Source organism: Patagioenas fasciata, unplaced genomic scaffold (assembly GCF_037038585.1).
Source record: "Patagioenas fasciata isolate bPatFas1 unplaced genomic scaffold, bPatFas1.hap1 Unplaced_3, whole genome shotgun sequence".
In the NCBI taxonomy this organism is placed as follows: domain Eukaryota; kingdom Metazoa; phylum Chordata; class Aves; order Columbiformes; family Columbidae; genus Patagioenas; species Patagioenas fasciata.
In genome coordinates this window covers 3,144,943-3,171,316 of record NW_027288732.1, presented here as the reverse complement: position 1 = coordinate 3,171,316, position 26,374 = coordinate 3,144,943, and the positions used below count along the sequence as shown (strand labels likewise).

Genomic DNA, 26,374 nt, shown 5'->3' with positions numbered 1-26,374 from the left:
GCTACTGTTACCCTCACAATCGCAAATCCCAAGCCATTTACTGAAACAGTGTTGATTGCCCCAATTAAAGAATATATCCTGGGTATTGATGTCCTAGCAGGGCAGACGGTTGAAACCTTAAGTGGTCGTTTTGCTTTCGGCTCTCTGCACGCAGGATTTGCTATCTGGTCTGTAACTGTCTTGTGTGGATTCCCAAAATGGGATCCTGTTGTGCTGCCTGCACCTGCCAAGGTGGTGACTCTAAAACAATATCGCATCCCGGGGGGGAGGAAGGAATTACTGAGACTATTCGGGCACTCCAGCAAGTGGGGATCACTAAAGAAACCATGACGGCTTTCAATAATCCTATCTGGCCTGTTTGAAAAACAGATGGCACTTGGAGAATGACTGTAGGCGATAGAGAATGGAAGAAAGTCACCCCCCACACCTTGCAGTTATGGTGCCAGCCCTTCTGAGAGCTTCTCTCTCTGCCTTTCTCCCAGAGACGGCGCAGCAGCGGCTGAGCACGGCTCACCAGAGGAGACGGCGTGAACAGCCCCGCCAGGAGCTGCCCGACTACCCTGTGACACCGCTGGCCGCAGCCCAGGACCTCAGTGCCCCGACCGAGGGTCTCCCCAGCACCCTGGGTGAGGCTTCCACACACTGCGGGTGGGAAGGGACTTGCCGGGGGGCAGCTGCGCTTGTACCAGTGTCTCCAGAGGCTTGGGATGCTCCTGGGGGCTGGGTTAGTGCCCCTGTATGTAAACCTCAGGTGTGAATTGGCCTCCGCGTCCTCTGCAGGGGCTCAGCGGAGCTCTCTGAGCCAGCGCAGTGCCCGGAGGGGGCAGGAGGGGAGAGGCAGGTGGGTTAAAGCCCGTTTGCCCTGGCTTTGTGGTGTCCCCATCCTGTGCCGTCAGGTCCCTGCTGGGTCTTTCCCCAGGCGGGGACGCCCTTGGCGGCTTCCCCTGCGGGTCTTGCTCAGACTGCGAGGGTCTGGGCTCCGGATGAGCACGAGGAGGGGTCCCCTTCATGGGGGACATGGCACGAGGGAGGCTTTGGGATGTTTCTCTTGTTGGTGAGCAACACCCTGGACTGCGACCCTGTTTCTGTGGCACTTTCTGGGATCATTCCCACACTTCCTTCCCCTCTTCTCAGGGGGATGATTACTTAGAAAAGGAGAAGATCCTCTTGGAGTCCCTGAAGAAAGCGCCATACACCACTTCACGTCTGTCAGCATCCCGTCCGTCCTTCTGCCCTTCTCTGGACCGCAATTTCTTTGGGGTTTCGCAGTTATTTCTGGAGATCCCGAGGAAAGTGCCCTACTGCGCTTCACCTCTCCCAGCGCCCGGCCATCCTCCCTGCCCCCGACCACCATTTCTGAGAGGGTTTCTTAGAGAAATGGGTTTAAAAGCCCAAGGCTCTTTCGCCTTGTGTTCCCTGCCCCTGAGAGGGCCCCAGCCTGGACTGTTTCTCTGCTGTACCTTTTAAGTTGTATTTTATCTTATAAGTAAGGCATCTTTTTAACGCGCAAACATCTGAGACTCTGATACAGGGAACCTGGGGTCAAGAACGTTTCCGGGACAGTTTTGTGCGCATGAATCCGCGTGTGGCACTGCTTTGCTGATGGAGCTGGGAAGGAAATACTCGTCCTTCTCTGGAGCCGAAAACCACACACAGTGGTTGGAGAAACTGCCGGTTTGACTCGGAAGGATGGAGCCAGAATTTGAGGGCAGAAATCAGTTGCCCCAGGTCCTTGGGTCTGGAGATTGTTCCGGGATGTTCTTCTGGTTTTTAAAGGCCGTCTTCCAGAAAACAACAATCCAAGTGAAGGGTCCAGGCTGTGTTTTCCTCCCCACGCATTTCCCTGTGTGATCTGCTCTGTGACCCCGCGTGAGCAGGGGTTGGACTGGGGGTCTGCAGGGGTCCCTTCAGCCCGGGATTCTGTGACTCTGCCCTGCGGTTCCCCAGCACCCCCAGGATGTTCCACAGCCCACAGGCAACTGCAGCTTTTCCTTTTTGGGCCGATTTCTAAAAAAAACCTGGCTGTGGTTTTGGGCTTCACCTCCTGTCCGGGTACCCCGGGGTGACAGCGGGGCCTCTCCAGTCCTTCCGCGGGCTCTGCCCGGTCGGAGCAGCAAGGCCGGCGATGGGGAGGGGTTCCCGGGGAGGGCAGAGCGCGCCCCGCAGGGCTGCGGGGACGTTTCTAGGCAGGCTCCGCGCTAAACAGCCCCGTTGCTAGGGCAGGGGGGCATTCCCAGCCCGGCGCTGCGGTAGACAGACCCGTTGCTACGGCTGCGGGGCCTTCCAGGCCGGACTCCGCGCGGCGCGGCCCCCGTCGCTATGGGAACGGGGCCCTTCCAGTGCGGGCGGCGCGCAGCATGGCGGTGCCCCTGCCGAGCGCGGCGCTGAGCGGCGTCCGGAGCGGGCGGGCGTTCGGCACGGCTGGTGAGTCCCGGGCCGGGGAGCCCCGGTTCCCCTGGGCGGGCAGCGGGAGCCGCTTGCGGCGTGGCGGGGAGAGCGCTTGGGCGGCTGAATTCCTGGCGTGGCCGGCTTGGGGAGGCGGGGGTGGCTCCGGCTCTTCCCGGGCTCTCTCGGCCTCATCTCTTGCGCTCTGGAGAAAGTGGGAACTCTCTGGCAGCGAAGAGATGGAGTGAAGAGCAGAGGCAATGCCGCTGTTCAGCGGCATTCTTTATTTCATCAGCGCTGGGCAGCACTGGTAGAGTCTTGCACCTGGGCAGGAACAAGCCCAGGTTCCAGCCTAAGCTGGGGAAGGACCTGTTGGAGAGCAGTGTAGGGGAAAGGGAGCTGGGGGTCCTGGGGACAGCAGGGTGAGCATGAGCCAGCACTGGGCCCTTGTGGCCAGGAAGCCAATGGTACTTGGGGTGGGTTAGAAGGGGGTGGTCAGTAGGTCAGAGAGGTTCTCCTGCCCCTCTGCTCTGCCCTGGGGAGACCACACCTGGAATATTGTGTCCAGTTGTGGCCCCTCAGTTCCAGAAGGACAGGGAACTGCTGGAGAGAGTCCAGCGCAGCCACCAAGATGCTGAAGGGAGTGGAGCATCTCCCGTGTGAGGAAAGGCTGAGGGAGCTGGGGCTCTGGAGCTGGAGAAGAGGAGACTGAGGGGGGACTCATTCCTGGGGATCAATATGGAAAGGGGGGTGTCCCGGAGGCACCCCAGGTTCGTTTAAGGGACAACAGGGTCCAAACCAACTTTTGTTAAACCGGTGAGAAACAGGGTTTTAGCATCCAAAAGTGACTTGAATACAGGTTCAGGTACCAGTTGAGGAAAATTATGAAGGGGCAGCAACCAATACGACAGGCGGTGCACAGAGTGCATGCACGTGGCTTCACCAAAACAGTGCCGGAGCCGTCCCTGAGTCCGGGAGGAGTCCGCACTTGCCTGAACACGGTGTGGGGTTATTTTGAAGAGATACACGTGCTGTAGTGAGTACGGAAAGTGCACACTCGCGATTCTGCGAGGGTAAATTTATAATACACTCGCAATCCTGCGAGGGTTAATACACGTGCAGATGTGCACGGAAAGTTACACGTGCTTGTGCGGAAGCAGGGGAGGAAAATACACACGCGATTGTGCGAAGAAATAATTGATACACATGCTTGTATTGAGCACGGAACGTTACACTTGCAAGTGTGCATGGAAAGTACACGTGCTTGTACTAAGCATGGAAAGTACGCGTGCAAATGTGCACGGAAAGTACACGTGCTTGCACTAAGCACGGAAAGTACGCGTGCAAATGTGCACGGAAAGTTACACGTGCTTATGTGGAAGCACGAGAGGAAAATACACCCGTGATTATACGAGGATTAATTTTACACAGGCTCGTATTGAGCATGGAAAGTTACACGTGCATGTGTGCACGGAAAGTATAAATACACTCGCAATCCTGCGATGGGCAGTTTCACTCACACCTGCAGCGGCAAGGCAGCGGAGTCTCCATCCCGGGGGGGCTCTCGGCGGCAGCATCTCGCTCGTGCTCCGAGAGACCCGCGACAAATGGGCGAAGTCTTGACGAGAGTCCAGTTTGTTATTGGCTGATCAGATCTGACTGTGGGCATTCCAGAAGCTTCTCTGTGCCCCCACTCTGGCTGTGGGTGCACCTGAAGCCTCCAAACATCCCCCACACTGGCCGCAGGCGCCCAGCGGCTCCCTGGCACCTCGGCGCTCCCTTCTCCTAACGGCCCTGGCCAGGGGCTCTGGGGCCAAACAAAAGAAGCTGTAGCAGAGAGAGGGGGAGATGTGTCTACTCCTTCCATGATGAAGGAGGGAGGGGGAGAGAGGGGGGTTTGCACCTTGCCACACCCACTGTCCTGTACTGTACCCCACTATACTGCCCCTTCACCCTGCATACCCCCTCCCACCCCCCCTGCACCCCAATGTCCTCCACGTGGTGCTGGTGGATGGATCCAGCTCAGCACAGGGTGGGGTGCCCGACTACTCTTCCTGGGCCCCCCCCAAATCCTGCTGTGAACCAGCAGGTCCCAGTACAGCCCAGCACCGCTGTGCCTGCCCTAGGGTGTTGCAGCCAGTGGGGGGTGCCCAGGAGTGGGTGCTGGCAGTTTGGGGGAGCACCCACCTGGCCCCAGCCCAGGGCAGCGTGTTGGGGTGATCCTGGGTCCCCACACCATGACACCCAGCAGCAGCCACTACGTGTGTGTCACAGGGCTGTGCTTGACACACACACATACCCAAGCACCTCAGAGCCCCCACCACCCTCTCCCATGGGCATCCCCACTCCGATGCCTTCATCACCCTGAGCATCCTCACCTGCACCCCCCTGCTCCTGGACACCAATTTAAGCCCAGCAGCCCCAGTGCTGGGATGTGTTGTGCTCAGCTCTGTTCCCTGTGCCCACTTTGGGGGTTTCCTGCTTTATCTGCCCCCACTTAGGTGTTTTATTTCCCCCTGATGGATGCTGGATGTGCAGTGGGACCTGCTGCTGCTGCCATGGTCCCCCTTTGCTGCCCAGGGTGGGGGTGCTGGGACCACCTGCAGCCCCAGCTCGTTTAGGGGGCAATGACTGGCAAACCAGCCTTCCCCCCACCCCGGGGGCACCCATTCTGCCCCCCTCTTTGTGCACTCTAGATTCTCCCCATCCCTCTTCCCCTCTGCATCCTCTCTCCAGTTCCTCTGATCCCGAATATCACAGCTCCTGTGCTTCCCCCTCACACCCCCCATGCCCCAGATTCTTTCCTGGTTCTCCCCCATTCCTCTTTACCCCTCCAAATCCCCTCCAGCTCCGTTGCCCTCCGCAGGACTTTGCTCCTGTCCCCTGCTCAATCACCTCTATCCCCACCAAGCACCTTCAGCTTGGCTCTGGTCCCTGCATGCTCACTCCCACCCTGTGTGACACCCCCTGCACCATCCCATTCCTTTCCCCCTCCCCATATACACTTGGATCCTCTCTGGACCCGTCTCCAAGACCCTCCCTGGGTTTCTGTGCCCCCTGCTCTGCTCCAAGCTCCTCTGGGGCCACCCAGACCCCTCTGTCCCTTCCTCTGCTCCCCGTGAGCTTGGGCAGGATGTTCCCCCCATGTCCCCCCTGGATGGGACCCTGCCCCATGATCTCACAGCGAATAGAGCCTGGAAAGAGGCTTTGCTGTCATCCGCTCTGGGTCGCCCATGGCGTGGCTGGGCTGGGACAAGCACCAGCCGCCTCCTTCCCCAGGGGAGCTGGAGCTGGTCCCATCGTTGTGCAGGTTTTGGCAGTCGTTCTGCTTGCTGGTGTTCTTCAGATGACCTGAATCCCAGAGCACAAAATCTTTCCCATGGATATTTCTCCCAAACAGGCACGGGTGTCAGAGCCGGTGAGCTCCGGAGTGAGCGCTGTGCTGTCCCCGCGCTGTGCTTTGTCCCTGCGTGAGCAGTGAAAGCCTGGCAACTGTGTGGGGGTGTTATTTTTCCCTGCTAAAGTGGCTGAAGCATTTCAAAGGGTTTCCCCAGGTGTTCTTGGCAGAGAGCTAAAGCCAGGCACATTTCCCTGGCCTCTGCATCACCCAAGACACTTCATTTCTGCTTTTCCACCAAGCTGAGTGGTGCCGTCGATGTGCTGGAGGGAAGGGGTGGCATCCAGAGGGACCTGGATAGGCTGGGGGGTCCATGTGAACCTCATGAAATTCAACCAGGCCAAGTGCGAGGTCCTGCACCTGGGTCAGGGCAATACCCAGTACCAGCACAGACTGGGGGAGGATGGATGGATGGATGGATGGATGGATGGATGGATGGATGGATGGATAGCAACCCTGTGGAGAAGGGCTGGTGGGTGACAAAAGGGACATAAGTCCACAATGTGCATTTGCAGCCCAGAGAGCCAAGTGTGTCCTGGGCCACATCACCAGCAGGTGGAGGGAGGGGATGCTCCCCCTCTGCTCTGCTCTCCTGGGGCTCCCCAGAGAACCGAGTTCAACTCTGGGTTGTCCGGCACAAGACAGACATGGACCCCAGGGGCTCTGTCCCTCTGTCACCAGTGCTGCCTCAGTCCCACCCTGCTCCCTCCAGCATTTTAGAACGATGCTAAAACCCAACCTGTGGCTGGTGATGCCAACCCAGGCGATGTGTGGCTCAAAAATCAGCATCACATATATTAACCCTCCTAAAACCAACATGGAAATGGCAGATGTTTGTGCCTCCTTGTGTGGAAGCAGCTCTGGCTGCCTCATCCCGCATCCCACCCTTGCAGCTCCAGGACAGACCCCACACTGGTGGCCCTGCCTGCATCTCCTGTCCCAGAACAGCCAAAGGAGCCGCTTGTTTTGGCCTCCAACTGGCTGATTTAGCCTGGTTCCCTTTCTCCATGAAGGATAAAACCCGGTGCTGAGGCTCCGGTGTCAGTCCCAGCCTGTGCCTACCCTCCGTTGTGTGTCATTTCATGTGATTTTGATCACATCCTTGAAAACAAAAAGAACCTCCAACCCACTCAATCTCAGCCCTCCCAAGGCAGAGATATTTCCGTGTGGTGAACGCTCCCATGCAAATTCTCCCATGTCCTATTTTAGGTTTCTCGCCGGCACCGGCTGCAGACAACTGCGCTGGAGCTCCTGTCAAGCCTTAGACAAGGTTCTCAGGGATAGGGGTCAGTGCCAGGGGTGGGTTATGGTTGGGTTCCATGATCTTGAGGGTCTTTTCCAACCAAAATGATTAATGAGTTTTTAGGGTTTATCCCAAATGATGGGAACCCCCGGTTCCAGCTCTGCTCTTTACCAAATACCTTTTAGAGGCTGAAGAGGAAGGAGACGCAACACCTCAGCATACGGAGGATCTTCCCCAAAGCTTCCCAGTGTCCCTTCTGTCTCTGCACATCAGGGCAGGGCACAAGGGACAAAGTACCACCAGCACGCTCTGAAAGGTCATCATTTCTACCAACTGCAACCTGATCTGGGTGAAGATGTCCCTGCTCACGGCAGAGGTTGGACTGGATGAACTGTGAAGGTCCCTTCCAACCCAAACTGTTCTGTGAGTCTGATTCTGGGATTCTATGATTTTCTTCTCTATGACCTTCAGGCTGTCGGAATACCTGGAACTGGGACATTCCCAGCTGTTGACCAACAGACTCTGGGTCTTGGATTCGGTGATGTCGCTGCTGAGAGGTGGGTTTCTCGGTCAGCTGAGGCTTTGGCAGATGTTTGTGGACACACACGGGCCCACTGGTGCAGCCAGAGCCGTCTGGGGGACAGAGGTCCCAGGAAGTTGCTGGCTCCACAGGATCAAGGAGGGGAAGCCAGGCTGCCCCCGGCTTTCCTCTGGCCAGGAACGCCGTCCCCACCCCAGCCCATCCCCAGCTCTGCGAGGAGAACAGCTGGGTGAGGGCCAGGGCGATGGGGCTGCCTTCAAACCCAGGTGAGTGCTCCTCAGGGTTTGACCCCCATGCGTCCCGGGTGACAGAAGTGACCTAGGACCCCCCATTGCAGCTGGACCACAGGTTTGGGAGGAACGAAAAAGATCTGCTTTATTAAACCCAGTGGAGAAAGGGTACAAGGGGTGGCGGGGGAGTGCAGAGCCAAATGGATGGTCTGGGCCATCCAAAAGACGTGGGGTGGTGGGGGCATCCGAAGCACAAGGGATGGTCTGGGACATCCAAAGCTCTCCTGGAGCGACTGCTGGGTCTTCTTGCTGGCTTTCTTCTTGCTTTCGATCAGCTGCTGCCCCTCCTTCTTGATGTCTTCCCGTGTGGGGACGTGCTCGTCATCTTCGTCATCAGATTCAGAGGATTCTGGAGGAGGGAACAGAGAGAAATGGGCTGGGGAGGGTCTGCACGGCCCCCTCCGCTGTGCCGGTGTCACCAGGGAGAGCCGGCACGTTTTGGAGGGCTGGTGGCTTCACAAGGAGCTTTCCTGCCAAGCCCTGGCTCTTCCTGCCCAGCATCCCAGGCTGAGCTGCAATGCCGCTGTGACCCATCCCCAGCTGTCGGGGCTTCCCAGAAAGGTCTGGAGCCACGCGGTGCTGGACGCCGCTCCAGCTTCATTCAAAAGAGGTGGCAAGCTCCAAAAACTCAGTGGCTCCTCCAAGAGCATCCAATAGGAAGAGGCCACAGACAGACCCCAGCACTGGTTATTCTTCACAACCAGGTGATTTTGAAGACGAGGCTCTCCCTCCTTGCCCCATAGCATCTTTTCTTGTTCCTTCTGTGGTTCGATGCTCACCACCCCACTGGCTGCCTTCATGCTCCCACATCCCCACCTAAAAGCACCACCCATGCTCAAAGGCTTGGAGACAGCACAAGGTCTGGAGAGAACTCATGGGCTGGACTCTGCTGGGACAGGAGAGACAGGCGAGGATGGTCACAAATCCCAACAGGCAGGGGCAGGGACAGTCCCCGTGGGACGCGTCCCCGCTAAGCTCTCCTACCGTCATCACTGCTGTCTCTCTCCTCAAAGGAAACCACCACGTTCCGAGGATCGCTCGACATTTTTTTCTCCAGAAAATCCCTGGCCTTCACAAAAGTCTGTGAAAGACACCCTGGGTTCATTGCTGAAGGGGAGGTGGGTGTTAGAACCCAAGGGATGCCCTTGATGATCCCCTGGGGACAACACCCTGCAGTGCCCAGTGCCACCTGGAGCTGAGCTGCTCCATGGGGCCACCTCCATCCTCCTCACTTGGGACGGGCCATCAGGAGGAGCCTGGTGCGGGTCCCCGAAGACCCCAGCAGGGATGGAGACCCCACGTACCCCGTTGCTCCCATCGGGGATGTGCCTGTCAGGGACAGGTGGGCTGCCCGCTGTGCCAGGTACTGCAGCTTCTGGCCCAGGTACTGGAGCTTCTCCTCCACCCCCTGGGACAGGAGAGAATCATCCTGGAGACAGAGAGAACCACCTTGGTGGGCAAAATGAGCCACTTGGGGTGACAGTGGCTGCACCAAGTGTCACCGCGCTGTGTCACTGCACCACCCAGCGCTGGGTGGGTACCTGGCCGGGCACGGTGATGCCGTGCAGATGCAAGATGAGGTTGTCGATGTTGTTTTCAAACCCGAGGAGGAGCTCAAGGTCCCTCAGCATCTGGGCTCGCATGCGGTCCCGCCGGGCCTCTTGTGACTGCAGTTTTGCCCTGAGCTCCTCCTCCAGCATCCTGTAGCCAAGCACAGCCACATCCATACAACTGCACAGGGGTGCAGAGACACCACAAATCCGTTGCAAAAGCTGCTCAGGTTGCAACCCACCCCCCTGTGCCGTGAGCGGGGACATCTTCACCAGCTCAGGTTGCTCAGAGCACCGTCCAAGCAGAGTTGAGGGGCAGCATTTTCGGTGCAGGGCTCTAGGGTACAGGACTTGGGGGTGCAGGCTTCGGGTGTTCAGGACCTGGGGCTGCAGTAATTTAGGGTGCATTGTGTGGGAGGACAGAATTTGGGGTGCAGGATCTGGGGTACAGGTTTTTGGGTGGGGAATTTGGGGGTGCAGGGTGTTGAAGGACCTAGGGGTGCAATATTTGGGCTTTAAGGGTTTAGGGGGGCAGGATCTGGAAGTGCAGAGTTTGGGGACAGGATCTGCGGGTGCAGCATTTGGGGTTACAGGTTTTGGGGGTGCAGGGTTGAGGGAATTGTTTGAGGTGCAGGGTTATGAGAGTGCAGGATTTCCAGGTGCAGAGTTTGGGGGCGCTGGGTATGGGGCAGCAGGATCTGGGGGTGCAGGTTTTGAGGGGAAGGATCTAGGGGTGCAGGTTTTGGGGGTCCAAGGTTAGATAGGATTTGGGGCTGCAGGGATTTAGGGTGCAGGGCTCTGGAGTAAGGGGTGGGAGTGAGGCTTTGGGGGTGCAGGTTTTGTGTTTTCAAGAACTTGGGGTGCAGGGTTTGGGGGTGAAGACTTTTGGAGGGCAGGGTTTGAAGGGTGCAGGGTTCAGGTGTTCAGGACTTGGATGGAGGATTTGGGGGTGCAGGGTTGGGGAGAAGGATTTTGAGGTGCAGGATTTTAGGTGCACGGTTTGGTAGGGCTGAGTTTGGGGGTTCATGATTTTGGGGTGCAGGGTTAGGATTTGGGCGTGCAGGGTTTAGGGAAGGATGACATTGGGGTAAAGGTATTTGGGGTGAAGGGTTGGGTAGGACAGGATTTTGGGGTGCCAGGTTTGGGAAGGAAGGAAGGAAGGAAGGAAGGAAGGAAGGAAGGAAGGAAGGAAGGAAGGAAGGAAGGAAGGAAGGAAGGAAGGAAGGAAGGAAGGAAGGAAGGAGGGAAGGAAGGAGGGAAGGAAGGAGGGAAGGAAGGAAGGAGGGAAGGAGGGAGGGAAGGAGGGAGGGAGGGAAGGAGGGAGGGAGGGAAGGAGGGAAGGAAGGAGGGAGGGAAGGAGGGAGGGAAGGAGGGAAGGAGGGAAGGAGGGAAGGAAGGAAGGAAGGAAGGAAGGAAGGAAGGAAGGAAGGAAGGAAGGAAGGAAGGAAGGAAGGAAGGAAGGAAGGGAAAGTAATGTCGTGCTGGGGCATCGCTCCCGCTTTCCAAGGAAGAACAGCTGCACCCGATGGCAAAGGGCTATCAGGACTTGATCAGCGTTCATCAGGGTGTGAGGGGAGAAGGAGGTGAGGCCCACCTGGTGGAGAGCCAGCTGCAGGCTGAGGTGATACGATGTGCTGGCCCAAATCTTAGCGAACTCTGGAAGAACAAGGGAAAGACCCGTCATGCTCTGAGGCAGCAGCCGGGAAGCCGGCAGTGCTCTGCCCTGCCCGCGGGGGCACGGGGCTGCGCTCCACGCGGCTCTCGGAGGCTCAGGGCAGGCCCTGGTGTCTCCCCAGCAGGGGCCAGTTTTGCCGGGTCACATCTCTGAACACACAGAGCACACGTGGCCCACGAGCACCTTCAGCTCTTCCATTCAGACATGAGCTCAGCGTGGGCAATGCCCAGCGCCAGGCAAGGGCAGCCCCTTGGGGTCAGGGGCTTCTGCCTGGGCTGCCCCAGGAAGGCAGGGGCCACGTCAGGGAGGGAACCAGGAGCCCTGGCTGCCACATCAGCCCCTCAGCCCTTTGAGATGGTCAAGCAGGTCCCTCCTTGCAGTCACCACTCCTGAGCAACCACCCCCCACAGTCCTCGGGTTTCCATGCCTGATTTCAGAGATGTCCTTGACCCAGACACACATGTGAAATTGGGCCTGAAGGCCTTACCATAACGCTCCAGCTTCTCAGTGGTTGGAGTCGGGTGAGGCTGCCAGAAGAGGTCTCTTGCCGTCTTAGTTCCACTCCTGCTTCAGGTCAACAACTGCAGAGAGTGGCTGGATGATGGCTTTACTGCTTCCTGCAAAAAGCCTCCTCTTTCTCCTCTCTGCTCTTCTCTCTTCCTTTTCTTTCTTCTCCTCCTTCTCCTCCTCCGTCTCCTTCTCCTTCGGAGCTCTGGTCAGTTGTGCTGTTGGACTAGAAGCGTCTCTCAGCCGAGGTGTTTCACTGGCCGGGGGCCCTGTCTGCCAGCCAAGGGCCATGAGCAGGGTGGGCTGTTGGTGGAGAAGTTTCTGGTGCTTTCAGGGGGTGGGGGAGGAAGGTGCATCTGCCACAGCCCCTCACAGTGTCTGGGAGCTGGAGGGCACCCAGCTGAGGATGGTGCTGCCACTGGAGTGCAGCCATTTCCTCAGCTGCCTCTGAACCTGCTGCCCTTCCCATCCCAAAGCTGCTGCCTTGAAATCGTTTCCGGGTGCCTGAGGCAACGGGGCGAGGGAGGGAAGAACAAGGCCTGGAAGGGCTCCAGGGCAGGGCAGCCACGGGCCGCTCACCTTCCTCAGCCAGGAGCCAGGTTCTCTCACGGCCACATCCATGATGCTGCTCGCCTCCTCCTTGTCACAGGTGCTGGAGTCTCTCATGGCCTCAATGGCCACAAGGGTTGACGTTTAAAACCTCTACTTGAATCTGAGCTGTGGTCAGTTGTGGTGGCGGACTAGAAGCTTCTCTCACCTGAGGGGTTTCACTGGCCAGGGGCCCTGTCCGCCAGCCGAGGGACACGGCTGTGACTGCAGTGCGCTGATAAAATAAAGAAGGCCGTGTCACGGGATCATCGACTCTGCTGTTATTTCTCCATTTGTGTGGCGTCTGGGCCAGCACCACCGCTCCTGAGCCGGGAGCCCCAGGAGGTGACGGGGCCCCAGGGTTTTGGAATTTGACAGTGGACTTGGAGGTGCGGGGAGGAAAACTGGCAGCTCCTGCACACCAGGAGGGGCTGTTGTCCATTAAAACGAACCAAGTGGCTCATGATGTTCAAAGCCGGTTTAGTCCAAAGGACTCAAAGACACTTATGCTTTTTCTATGGATAAACAACGTTTAATCCAATTCCTTAATTGTATTCTTTAAACATGTGTTCATTAGAGCATAAGCAAAACAGCGCTGGGTGCGCGGGGGATTCACTCCACCCAGCACGCACACTTTTAACATTAAGAAGTGTGCTTAAATACAGTAAGGTATTACATATTCATAACGACCCCAGGAACGCCTCTACATATTCATGAAGTGAGTCTCAGATCACCATTCCCATAGCCCCTTCTCGCCCCTCCCCTGTTCGCCTGCGCAGTGTCACTTGGTGAATTTGAGGAGGGGTCTTTAGGGGTCTCTGGATGAAGGCTCCTTCAGCTCCGTCACAGTGGACTTTTTCCCTTTGGCTCATTACGAGGAACTGGTTGGAACTCAAGCTACCAAACCGACTGAAACCGGACTGGCGCCCCCTTTTTGCTGTAAATCTTGGCTGTCTTGTCTCCTCAAGGTTGCAGCTGGTGCTGTAAAACTTCTTATCTTGGCATTCGATGAAGTCCTGCTTTTTTTAGCACAATTGGTTACATACAGCTCTAAACTAGATATTAATTACGTGGTTTAAAATGTTAGCTTGTTAGTAGGCCCTTACTATATAGTTGCTTAACCCTTAAAACGTTAGTTCCCTCTATCAATAAAACTTCCTAAACAAGTTTCATAACTTTTTACATAGAACTTAACCACCTTTTTCCCTTTTCCAAGTTCAGAGTCCGTGCCTCATTTGGTTATATCTGTAAACATTCAACATCTTAGCGCAAATCACAACTGCATTTTTCACATTTTTCACAATTCCCCCTTTTTCGTTTTATCCTATTGATTCGTGCTTTGCCTCAAAGTTAGCTAGTACTTGCCTAGCGGCAGCTAGGTCCAGTTTGGTGTTATCTTTTAAAATCATCAATTTATACCCCGTTTCTTTTGTTGCCGTTTCAGGATCTATAGGCATAGCTGAGATTTGCATGCCTTGGACTACTGAATGTATTAACCGAATAAAGCATGGGATCAAATATGGTACAAACAGTAAACCCAGAAATGCGCATACTATCATGAACCCTATTTTCTTCCACCAGACTACCATTTTGAGACCAATATCCATTAGGTGGACTTGGCCACCAAGTAGGAGGAGTAGAGGTATTTGATGAATTTGCCCGCAGCACTAACAAGGGTTTGTCCAATGTATTCACTAAAATCTCGTTTACCATCCTCCCTTGATATGCATATCTGCCCTATTATTAAGTGACTTAATACCCATCCTTCTGGTCTTTTTTTTTCTTGAGTTACATGAGTTCTGTTCCGCACCAGTAATCCTTCTGGGCTTACACTCTCTCCTCTCCAAGGCCACTGTTCTGCCATGTGAGACCCCCACATATCCAGCATGATGTGACATTTAATTCCTGGGCTATCTTTTCCATAAGGTCTATGAACAGGTTTTTCCCCTACTGTTGGTAATTGTAATCCCTTGTCTTTTTGCCTTATTTCTTCATACCAATCACTGCTTTTCTGTACCACTTTCTGTTTCTCTTGCCTTCTTTTCAATTCCTGAGTGGCACTCTTAACTAACTCCTCCTTATACTGATCTTGCACTCCCTTCCATCTGAATAGCCCCACATACCAGCTTGTGTAAAACAGATACTCTGTTCTCACCTAGGGCAGGAGACAGAGCCTACACCGAGTCCACCTTTCCCTAGATTAGTTGCTACCCGTAACTTCTGCCCTTGGATTTCACATTTTTCCAATTTTGTTCTATCAATCATAACATCCAGAATTAACATGAGTGTGATAATTGAGAACATATTGTGTCAGTTGTCTTATTCTCACGTGCTTATAGCATTTGGTACAGGGATTGGGCAGGCTAAGTAGGGAACAACAAGTCACCACTCCTAGCAAGAGGATCAGGTCCAGGTTTCCGCACCCTCTGCCTCTCTGGCTGAGCAGGTTGCAGCCGGCAGCCGAGTTCGTCGTCTTCTCAACAGAAAGGGCAGTGTCCCCGCCTTTCCTATTTTTGCCGTTAGCGTGGCGATGTTTTATCGTTTCCCACCTCTTGGCCTTCACTTCCTAGGAACAACAGGAGCAACATGGAATTTGATTTCTCTTTCTACACTCTATTCTTCTCATCACTGGTGGACTCTCTAAATTCCCATTCATCCCTTCAGTAAATACCTCCCACCATTCTTGACTATTCTTTTTCTGTTCTTCCAGTGGCAACTAGAATCCTCAACCGAGCTCTAGTTTCCTTATCTTCTATTTTTAGACATTTATTATGCAATCCTGTTGGTAAGTTCCCTTTGTGGATATGCTTATACCACAGTCCATTTACAACCTAAACATCGAAAATAACAAGAGAATTACATATACAACTTGGTTCAACACATTTAACTATTAAACCATTCTCATTTTCATTTATCAATTTCAATTCCCCTGGTTCTTGAGTTACTTTCCAGGTTCTTTCTTCCATCAGTGGTCCTTTAACTCAAGAGATGTGTGTCCATCCTTTCTCTGCAGTCCAAACAGCTGTTCCTGTAGTTAAAAAAGCAAGAAAAAGACCCCTCCCATCATGGGGTTTTCTTCACTCTAGAATGATGAATCCAGGCATTCTGTTCTCTAATATTGGTAGCAGTGAAGGATATCAGGAGGTCTTGAAATGGACCTTCCTATTATGGTTCCAAAGTTCTCTGCAAAAGACTTCACATACACATAACTAAAATGTGGCCCTCTATCAGAGGATATAACAGCTGGAACTCCAAACCTTGGTGTTATTTCATGTATCAATGTTCTAGTCACCTCCTAAACTTTTGCTGTCCTGGTAGGGAACGCTTCTGGCCAACCTGAAAAAGTGTCAGTTAATACCAACAAATATCGGTGCCCCCCTTTTCCTGGGAGTTCTGAAAACTCAATTTGCCATTGTGGTCCAGGCCCATTCCCCTTACCCATTTGACCCATTTCTAGCTTGGGCGTATTTCTGGGATTAGTCTGGAGGCAAAGATCACACTGCTGTCACCTGTTTTACAGCGATATACAAATTTCTAGCTCCTGTTTCCCCTAATCAAATGTTTGCATAGTGGTTCTACTCCCCAAAATCCTTTCTTATGTTCTTCCCTTACTGAAGGCCAAACTAGATGAAAGGCGACAATAAGTTTTCCCTGGGGAGAGGGGGCGGGGGGGGGGGGGGTGAACCCACCCTTCCTCATTATATGATTCTTCTAAATCTATGATGAGTTTCGATTCTCTTTAGTATACTCTGGCTTACCTGTTAAAGAGACCTGCCCGCCAAGGACGAGAGCACTTTCTGTTTTTACCTTTTGCTTAGCCGTTTGTTTTGCCTCTCTGTCCACCAGCCTTTTCTGATTCCGAGCTCACTTTCTGGTGTGCCTTAATGCACGGTTGCCATTTTCTTAGGAAGTTTAACTGCTTCCGGTAGTTTCAATATCTCCTCCACACGTTTGATATATTTGTCTTGAGAGTTCAAAAGTCCCTTTTCTTTCCAAATTGCTCTGGGCACATGCACAACCCTTATGGTTAGCTGCTTCCGTTTTCAGAGTTTTCAGTAGGAATGTCTTTTAGATTTAGTCGATTGTATTATGTTGCTTCGATGGTCTCCAGGCAGTCATGATGAACTGGTTCTCCAAAATTACCACTGAGGAAAGAAGCTGGGTTGACAACGTTAGTGACGGTAATTTCTACACCATCTTGTTAGACACTGTGTGGGATACTAGCACAGTCATTTTCTGACCCATGGTAAATCTCCAGGCCTCCTGTACATTCAGTACCACTGCAGTAACTGCCCACAGGCATCCAGGCCACCTCTTCGCAGTTGCGCCTAACTGTTCGGAGAAATAGGCAACTGCTCGTTGATATGGGCTGAGATCCTGTGCCAATGTACCCAAGGCTATTCCCTGTTTCTCGTGAGAGAATAGGAAAAATGGTTTACTCATATCTGGGAGTCCTAGAGCAGGGGCTGACATTGAAGCCTTTTTAAGTTCTTTAAAGGCTCGTGTGGCTTCCTTATTCCATTGCAGCTGTTTCTGGTCCATAGGGTCCAGGTCATGCACGTCTCCTTGGTTCTAGTAGCGATTAGAACGTCATCCACATATTGTAGCATCTGTCCCTCATCAGACAAAGCTTCCCAGGATTAAAAATCTTTAGCGAGCTGATTTCCAAATATTGTTGGGCTGTTCGTGAATCTTTGTGGCAACACCATCCACGTGAGCTGGGTTTTACATTTATTTTAGGGTTTTCTCATTCAAATGCACGTATTGTCTGGCTGGCTTCATGGAGAGGGAGGCAAAAGAAAGCATCTTTTAAATGATAAACCAAGTCAAATTAGGTGTTAATACTCTCAGAGGGGTGTATGGGTCTGCTACCACTGGGTAGAGGTCCTCAGCTATTTTGTTTATAGCTCTTAAGTCCTGAACCACCCAATATGACCCATCTGGCTTGAGGACAGGCAACATAAGGGTGTTATAATTGGACTCACATTCCTTTAATAACCCCATTTGCAGGAATTTCTCTATTACTGGCTGAATTCCTACTTCTGAACCTGGGTCAGAAGGTGTATATCTAAGGGGAAATCCGCATACTCTGTGCGCGTTACACACACCGGAGCAGCCCAGCAGGAACGGGCAATTTTCCAGCCTCTCTTCCTCGAGCCTGTAGTGCTGCCTGTGGTTGTTGTGACCCACGTGCAGAACCCAGTGCCCTCAGGCAATTGGCCTCAGCACAACAATCCAGCTGGTCCAGATCTCTCTGTGAGGCCTTCCCACCCACCAGCAGAACAACACTCCCACCCAACCTGGTGTCATGTGCAAACTTACTGGGGCTGCACTCGATCCCCTCATCAAGATTATTGATAAAGGTTAAATAGAACTGAGCCAAATACTGAGCCCTGGGGACACCACTTGTGACCGGAGGCCAAGTGCATTTGGCTCCATTCACCACAACTCTTTGGGCCCAGCCCTCCAGCCAGTTCTATACCCATCGCAGATACACCATTCAGGCCATGAGCTGCAGCTTCTCCAGGAGATGCTGTGGGATACGGTGTCAAAGGCTTTACTGCAGTCTAAGGACACAACACCCACAGCCTGTGTGGCGGATTCACTCCCCACGACAGACTTTCCCTCATCTGCTCAGCCGGTCACCTTGTCATAGAAGGAGATCAGGGTGGTCAAGCAGGACCTGCCTTTCACAAAGCCATGCTGACTGGGCCCGATTGCTCGTCTGGTATGTGTGACCTCACAGTCCTTTCCCAGCCATGTTCCTGCTGTTGGCCTGTCCCCTGCAGAGGCAGAAGTGACCTCACAGTGCCCTCCACAGCCATTGGCTTCCTACTGGACCATGAGCTCCTGAGACACAAGTGACCACATGGCATCGTACCCAGCCATCACCCACCCTCCTTGTGCTCCAGTGTGTGACCAGATAACAGTGAGCTGCTTTCATCAAATTTATCCAATAGATTTCCTATCAAGGGTTTGAGTGGAGAAACGTTCCTCAGAGAAGCTGCTTTATTTACTCTGGGGCATTTTACATCTCTGCTTCTGACTCTTATTATTTTTCTCTTCTTCCTCTGTTTATTCTGATGTGAAAGAGCTCTCCAAGGAAAAGATCCATGGAATCCTACAATAACACAGGTTGGAAGAGACCTCTGAACACCATCTCTGTCCCACTGACATTTATGACACCCCAAGGAATAGCAGATAGCATTTGTGCTCCCTTGGGTTCACCTCACCACATGCACACAGTGGACATGCACATGATGTGTGTGTTTACAACTCATCTGTACAATGAACACATGGGTTTTTGACCTAGTATTTCATAGAATCATAGGATGTCCTGAGTTGGAAGGACCCACAAGGATCACGGAGTCTAACTCCTGGTCCTGTACAGGACACCCCACAGTTCACACCGTGTGTCTGAGGACGTTGTCCAGTCTCTTCTTGAACACTGTCAGGTTGGGTCCGTGACACCTCCCTGGGAACCTGTTCAGTGTCCAGCACCCCTGGGTGAAGAACCTTTTCCTCATGTCCAACTGACCCTCCCTGTCACATCTTCTGCCATTCCCTTGGGTTCTGTCATTGGTCACCAGAGAGAAGAGATCAGTACCTTCCCTTCTTTCTCACCTTGTGAAGAAGCTGTAGCCACCATGAGGTCTCCATTTAGTCTTCTCTTCCGCTCTGATGCTCAGAAACCCCTTGGTTTACTTTCTGAGCAGAAAGGAGAAGCCATGACCTGCAGGCAATGGGAAGGGGGATCCTGTCCCTCACACATGGCTCAGGGCTTTTCCTGGGACCGTGGGATGTGGGCGTGCAAGGCCCAGGGAAGGACAACACTGGGACAACAACTTCCAGCTTCCCCATGGGGCTGCAAGGAGGCAACGAGGCCCCAGTGCCATGAGGACAATATGACTTCTCCTGGGCCTCAGTGGCAGAGGCAACTGCTATGGCCAAGGGGACAGAGACCTGGGTTCTGTGGGTGCCTTCCAGCCTTGCCAGTGCCCTTTGCCATCTCCATCACAGGCTGTTATACACGGTCCTACCCCTGCCCCTCTTTCCCTGCAGGCTGCAGACACCCATCTCGCTTCCCCACCTGTTCTCAGCATTTCTTGTGGTCTTTCACCTGAGAGGAGAGAAGTAACCTCATAATGATCTTCTGAACCCCATGGCTGCTGCTGGCCTTTCAGCTTCTCTGACAGACACGACCATGTCCCTGCTGCTGTCCCGTCATGTACTCAGGTTGGATGGACATGACAACAAGTCTTCAAGGCCTCTTACTGGGTAGGGCCTGTAGGTGCTTAGGCAGAGATACCTTCCCAGCTCTATTCCTGTTTCTGGCCTGCCACCTCCAGAGACAGAACTGACTTCACAGTCCCCTTCACAGCCAAAGTCTTTGAACTCAATTATGAGTTTCTGAGACACAAGTGACCTCGTAATCCCACACCCATCCATCACCCTCCTTATGAGCCAGGACCTGACTAGATAAAGCATGCTTGTTTTATCAAATTGATCAATTTTTTTTCCTACTAAAAACCTGAGTGGAGAAGCATTATTTAAGGGAATGTGAAATGTTGACATCCTTTCTATGTCCTCTCCTGCCTCTTTTATTTTTTGATTTTTTCCCTTCTTCCTGGTTGCTAATTGCAAATTCACTAACTGAAGTGCAAAGCCAATCCCACACCCAGAGATGAGATTTTGTTTATTCCAGAGCTGTGCAAGTCTGGATGCTGGAATAAAACCAGCACAACAGGTAGGGAAGGAACATCTATTATATCCAAAATCTTATCCCTACATTCAGACCCTCACTGCAGTCCTAAAGAGCCAAGTGTTTACACATTGGCATATTGGTTACATAATCATTTTATCACCATGCAAGCTTGTTGAGAAAGGGTCCCGGGCTGACCCCGGTTTCCTATTCTAGGGATGCATATGAGCACATAAGGTGAAAAGTACAGCTAAAGGACACTTTATGTAACAGTCTTGAGACAGATGTTAAAACAAGACTCAACTAATTGTGCAGACTCCAGAGTGACTGCACTGCAAGGACAGAATTCTTTGCAGGTTCTGTTTAGGTGTTTTAAAAGTCACTTTTATCTTTGGTAGCAGGGCAGACCGACCAAAACGGAGAGGATTTACATATTTTAGTTTAGCAATTACAGGCAGGATTTGTTCTTTTAACTGGTAAGGACTACATATTCTGTCTTCAAACACCTTTTCAAGGTAAAGATTCATTGAATCATAGAATAACTCAGGTTTGAAGAGAGCCCTGAACATCATCTTGTCTCACTCTGCTGCTCAAGACAGGGTCAACCAGGTGAGGTTGTTCTAGGCCTCTGCCCAGCTTTGCACTGTCCACAAAGGAGCTGAAAATGTGCTCCATGACACGATGCAGGGGGAGAATAAAGCCGTTCAACGGTGTTGGCCCCAGTACTCATCACTGAGGGTTGCCGCCTGTAAAAGGCTAAACACAGGACTTTGTACCACTGATGATATTTGGGCTTGGTCATCCAGCCAACTTCCCACCTATCACAACATCCACATCTGCATCCCAGATCTCCCCAAGCTGCTCTAAGGCCACCACAGGAGACCATGTCTGGGGCCTTGCAAAACTCCATGTACACAACATGCCTTTCTTTCCCCTGCCCATCTGGGTTCAGCAATCCCTTCCTTGTCCTACAACTGCCTGGAGATGGCTGCAGGAGAATGTGACTCGTTACCCTCCCAGGGACAGATGTAGGCTGACCAGCCTGTCATTCTCCCAGTTCTCCTTCCTGTCATTCTTGAAGATGGGTTTGACGTCTGCCCTTCTGAGGGACCTCTGATCCTCTCTGATTACTCTGGCACTTCTGAGACCACAATCCAGAATTTCCCACAGGGCAAGAGGGGCAGATGCAGGACTGTGTAGAACAACATGTGGTGGAGATGGCAAAGGTGATATAGCAAACAGGGACACTTGCGATAAGCCTGTCCAAGGCAGCTGAGATGAAACTCACTGCACCACTGGGGTTTGTCCCTGAAGTCACACACGCAGATGTTGGGGTTCTGTCAGGTGTACACATAGAGATATTGAGGGACAGACACTTTCCCTTTTACACACAGAGGCAGGAGCCACAGTATCCCTCTGTCCTTCTGTTCCTGTTCCCAAAGAATGGGATGCACCTCAGTCCTATGTTGTTTCACCATGTTCTACATTTGTTTTGATGTCCCACACCATTAGGAAAGGAGATTGGCTCAAGGAAGCACATCCAAGTGCTGCATTCCGGTGGTTTCCTATGGGATATTAGTCCCAACATGATATGACCTCAATGAACTGTCTGTCTCACAGGTCTTCATGGAACCACAGGAACGGTGTTTGTACTGACTCAGATTCATATCACCTCATGTACATGATGTGCATGCTCAGTCTCATCTGTTCAATGCAAACATGGACATCTGAAATACTCATTCAGTGTAATTCCATGGAAGAGTGGCTTTGGGGCAGAGGCTCTGCTGGGGAGGAGAGGAGACCAGGGGTTGCACTGGGAAATGTGTCTTTGCTGCAGAGAATTTGAGAGAGGTTCCTAAATCCCATCCCCAGCATTTCTGGTAGCAGTTAACTCTCCCTGCCCATGTCTGTGCTGCCTGCAGCTGTGTCTCTGTCCCAGGGTCTCCTCCCTGTCAGTGTCACAGACCCCGTCCCACCCGCTGTGTGCTCAGCTCTGTCCTGCTCACACCTCCTGGCACTGCCCAGGGGCAGCTCTGTGTGCACAGGGCCTCAGGAGCAGCTCAGACAAGTCCTAACGAGAACTGGGGTCTCAGTGTCTTCTCCAAAGAGATAAATAAATCCCCATCTCCCACTGTACACCCAGACAACCAAGAGTGGAAAACTGAAAGTACAGAATCCTTCCTTTGCAGCTGTTTCTGTCTCGATGTTGTTGTTCAGAAGGACCCTCTGCCATGTCTGTGGGGTTGATCTGGAGCTGTGAGCAGCCCTGACCCACACAGCACCCTCCAACCCCACAAACTCACTGCCTGCCCTGCCGGGGGTCGCTCCTTCCACCCACAGCTGCTGCCATGGGATCTCCCTGGGCAGGCTGAGCGCTGACTCTGGCAGGCGGCAGAGTCCCTGCCCTGGCACAGCCCTGGGGTGCAGGGACCCTGCTCTGCAGGACAGCCCTGGGCACCCCTGGGTGCTCACCCAGCTTCACAGCTGTTCAGCATTGCCTGACAAGAGCCCCCTCCTTACAGATCCCACCAGCTGTGCCTGTGCCAGGTTTAGGAGATGCCTCCAGGAGCTACAGCTGCATTGCCCTGCACCCAGAGACTTACCATGGCAAGGGCTGCAAAGGTTCCTCCTCCAGTGAGCTCTCAGTCATCCTCCCAATCCTGACCACCTTTAATCTCTCTCTGCCTTGCTCGTCTCCCTGAGATCCCCAGGCAGAGCCCTCAGCCCTGCTGCGCCTTGCAGAGGAGCTGCTCCTGGGCAGAGCTGTCTCTCTGCAGCGCTGCCGCTTGCCAGGAGCTCCCTCTGTCCCAGGAGCCCAGCCCAGCTCAGCAGCACAGGAGCAGCCCAAGGCGCTTTAATGACCCCTCTGGCGGCTTTGGTCCTGAGTCCATGAACCTCAGACCCTGAGGGCAAGTTGAGGAAACCTCTCAAGGAGTCAAACTCAGATGCAAACTCCAGAGTTTCTTGTGATGTTAATGGGTCCGACTGAGGCACACAACTGAGAAACTGTCCCAGGGTCAGTTAGAGCAGAAAACTGGAGGCAGAGATCACAGGTCAGGAATAGCAAGGTGAAGGTCTCTCTGATGCTGAGTAAACCTGGTTGTCTTTCATTAACCAAAGGGCCCCCAGCCCTGGGAAGTCAGATCCTGTCCTTCCCACGTTGCCCAGGGCCCTTCCTGGACAGTGTGATGTGGGGCTGTGCAAGGCCAAGGGCAGGACTATGGTCCCACACCTCCCAGGTTCCTGGCTGGGGAAAGGAGGCCATGAGGCCCCTGTGCTGGAAGGACAAGGTGTCTCCTCACAGGCATCAGAGGTGCAGACAACAGCCATAGCCAAGGGGAGAAGGAGCTCATGTCTGGTGGGGCTTTCTGCCTCTTTACATCCCTTGATCATCTCCACCACAGCCTGTCCTGTGCTGTGGCATCTCCTGCACCTCTTTCCCTGCAGGCTGCAGACATCCCCCCTGCTGCCCCACCTTGCTCTTGTCTGAGCATCTTCCTTCCTTTGCTGAGATCTCTGCATCCTCCCCAGCTGTTCCTTGAAGCACAAAGCCTTGGGCTGATGCAGACTCCCTCTGCTGACCTGCTCCACCACAGCACTGCCGTTCCAGTCACATTCCTTGCTGCTCATGTCCAGCCTGGACCTCCCCAGCTGCACTTTGGGCCATTATTTCTTTCTCAAACTCTTTCCCACTAGGAAGAAACCTCCACCACCTCTGAAACCACCCTTCAGGCACTCTCAGGCTACTCCTGCACTGCTGCAGCCTCCACAGCGCTGCTGGCCCAAAGCAGCCCAGGTCCCTCAGCATCCCACACCATGTGCACAAGGTGCTGAACCTGCCTTGGCATAGCCCTGCACTCTCCAGTTCCTCCCTGCTTCTCCAAACTGGGAAGCCGCACACTGGCACAGCCCCGTGTGTGTGGGGTCACACCAGTGCTGAACCGAATGGGATGAGAACTCCAGGTGTCTGGGTCCCCACACTCCTCCTCATGCAGCCCCGTGTGCAGCTGCCTTGTTCATGGTGAGCGTGCACCACGGGCTGGTGTGGGGACCTTGGAGTGCCCAGGCCCTTCTCCTCAGGGTCACTGCTCAGCGTGTCAGGTCCTGCTCTGTCCTGATAGATGGGGTTATTGTCCCACCCTGATACAGCACTGGTCACTTCTCTTTGTACAACTTCAGAGCTTTCTGCTGGTTGAATACCAGATTTTCACAAGGTCTGGACTCACCCTGGACTGAAGCTCCATTTGCTCATCTGTTAATATTTTCATGCAGATGGTTTATCCTGATAAGGGTTTCTCTCCCAAGATAACAGGATAAGGAGTTACAGGACACTACAAATTCCTTCTCCTGGAGAAACTGTGGAGTCTTAGGGGTCTGCTACTCACAATGTCAGAGGTTTGGACTCACAGGGGTAGATTCCCTTCTTGTGAGAGAACAGCAGGAATCCATGAAATTCAGCCTGGCGACAGACAATGTCAGCTGAAGGTTGAGGAGTCACCATGAGAAGGCAGAACAACATGGGCAATGTTGTTGTCACTGGACATCAGCTACAGACTCAGTGATGAGGAAGAGGAATTAGATGAGGCCTCCTTCAGACAAATGAAAGAAGCCTCATGTTTCCAGGGCAGTGTCCTCATGACAGACCTTAGACATCCCAATATCTGCAAGGTACCAACCATCCAAGAGGGGTTGGAGCTCATTGACAACATCTTCCTGACACAGGTGACTGAGGAGTCAGTGGGGTGAGGTGCCCTGTGGGACTTCACGCTTACAAACCACAAAGAGTTGATCAGGATGGAACAGTCAGGGATGGGAAAGTGGAGCTGAGGCTCCTGGGAGATGACCACAAGGCCAAGAGCAGGATTTCAGGAGAGCAAGCTTTGGCCTGCTGAGGGACCTGCTTGGGTCCTATGGGATATGACCTTGGTGTCTGCAGTGCTTTTCTCTCACATTTCCTCCCTCCTCTCTCCCACCTGCTGTTGTGCAGCGTTTTTTACCCTTTCTCAAATACAATATCACAGGGGTGCTGCGAGCATCAATGAGTGGCTCAGATTTGGCAAGGAGTGGGTCCATTTTGGAGTAGCTGAAATGGGCTCTGTCTGACGTTGGTCAAACTCCTGTTGTCTTCTCAGAGAGGTGACAACTGTAGCACACCCACACCCACCCCCCGTTCCAAGACTTTGCCATAAACCCAGCACGGGGTGACAGTGCGTTGGGTGTTACAAAATAATTGATCGTGAAGAAGAAATTGTAAAGATCTTCTTTCAGCAACGCATGAAAGTCTCCAGTCAATGAGCAGGTTCCTATGGGGCACTGTAATTGCCGTGACAGTCACTGGCCAGGCAAATCTGCAGTTGCCAACAGTCCAAAGGATCTTGGGCCAAATGCTTAAGAGAGCTGCCTGATGGGCCAACAAGTGTGATGCTCACCTGGATCTGGTACCAACGAAGAAGGAAGAGATGGTGAGGGATGTGAACATGAGTGTCCACCTTGGCTGTTGTGACCAGGACACAGTGGGGTCCCAGGCACCAGAGGGGAGGGAGGAAGGCCAGCAGCAGAGCACAGGCTGGTGGGCTCCAGAGGAGAAGACTTTGACATACTGGGGTTTGGCAGGTAGAGGTGGTGATGTGGTAAAGTCATGGAGGGTGAAGGAGCTCAGGAAATCTGATCAGCCTTATAGGACAGGCTGCTCCAAGCACAAGAATGATCCCTCCGAGTACCCATAAAAAGAAGCATTTATCTTGTGAGGCTGCTCCTCTGAACTGATGGAGCTGCAGAGCAAAAAGGCATCACACAGGAGGTGGAAGCAGGGGAAGCTACAAAGGAGGAATTTAGAAACCTTGGCCACGGATGCAGAGATGATTCCAAAGTTGCCCTGGACTTGATACCTAAAGGGGAGGCGGAGGGCAGCAAGATGAGCTGATACAGCTTCCTTACAAAAAAAAAAAAAGGAATAGACAGGGAGAACATGGGCTTGCTGCTGAACTTTATAGGGGCAGAATCAGACAGGACTGAGGTTCTTCATGGCTTCTTTGCCTCCATCTTCACCAGCAAGGTCTCCTGCGACTTTGTTCCTGAAGACAGGAGTCTGGAGAACACCCAGCAGTGGATGGGGCTCAAGTCAGGGGTGACCTGAGCAAACTCAGACACCATTACAGAACAGGAGATGGGTCACTTGAACAGCTCCCTGAACACAAGTATCACTGTGCTGTGGCATCTGAGATTCCCAGGAACACCCACCTCTTGGTACAGAGGAGTGTGACTCCTCTTGAGGTGTCCTGGCCTGTCTCCTCGGTCAAGTGATGCTTTAGGCACCCACTTCTCTGACACATTCAGTCGTTCTCAGGAGATTCTCTAGATCAATATTCATTGGATATTGTTGATACCAGCTGTTGTGGAAATAAGGGTTTTGGGAGGGTGACGGAAATATTAGAGATTTGGTTTTATTACTCTTTATTATGGAAATGCTGACTGTTTGGCTACAATTCTGAAATCT

The 26,374-nt window shown here is 53.1% G+C and overlaps 1 long non-coding RNA gene across 1 annotated transcript; it reads left to right on the top strand.

Annotated features, from left to right (window-relative positions):
- The first annotated feature begins 2,296 nt into the window (after positions 1 to 2,296).
- Positions 2,297 to 14,477, top strand: LOC139826839 (uncharacterized). Its single transcript, XR_011736964.1, has 3 exons — positions 2,297 to 2,424; positions 7,211 to 7,832; positions 12,238 to 14,477. It is a non-coding gene; the product is annotated as an uncharacterized lncRNA (long non-coding RNA).
- Positions 14,478 to 26,374: the final 11,897 nt, after the last annotated feature.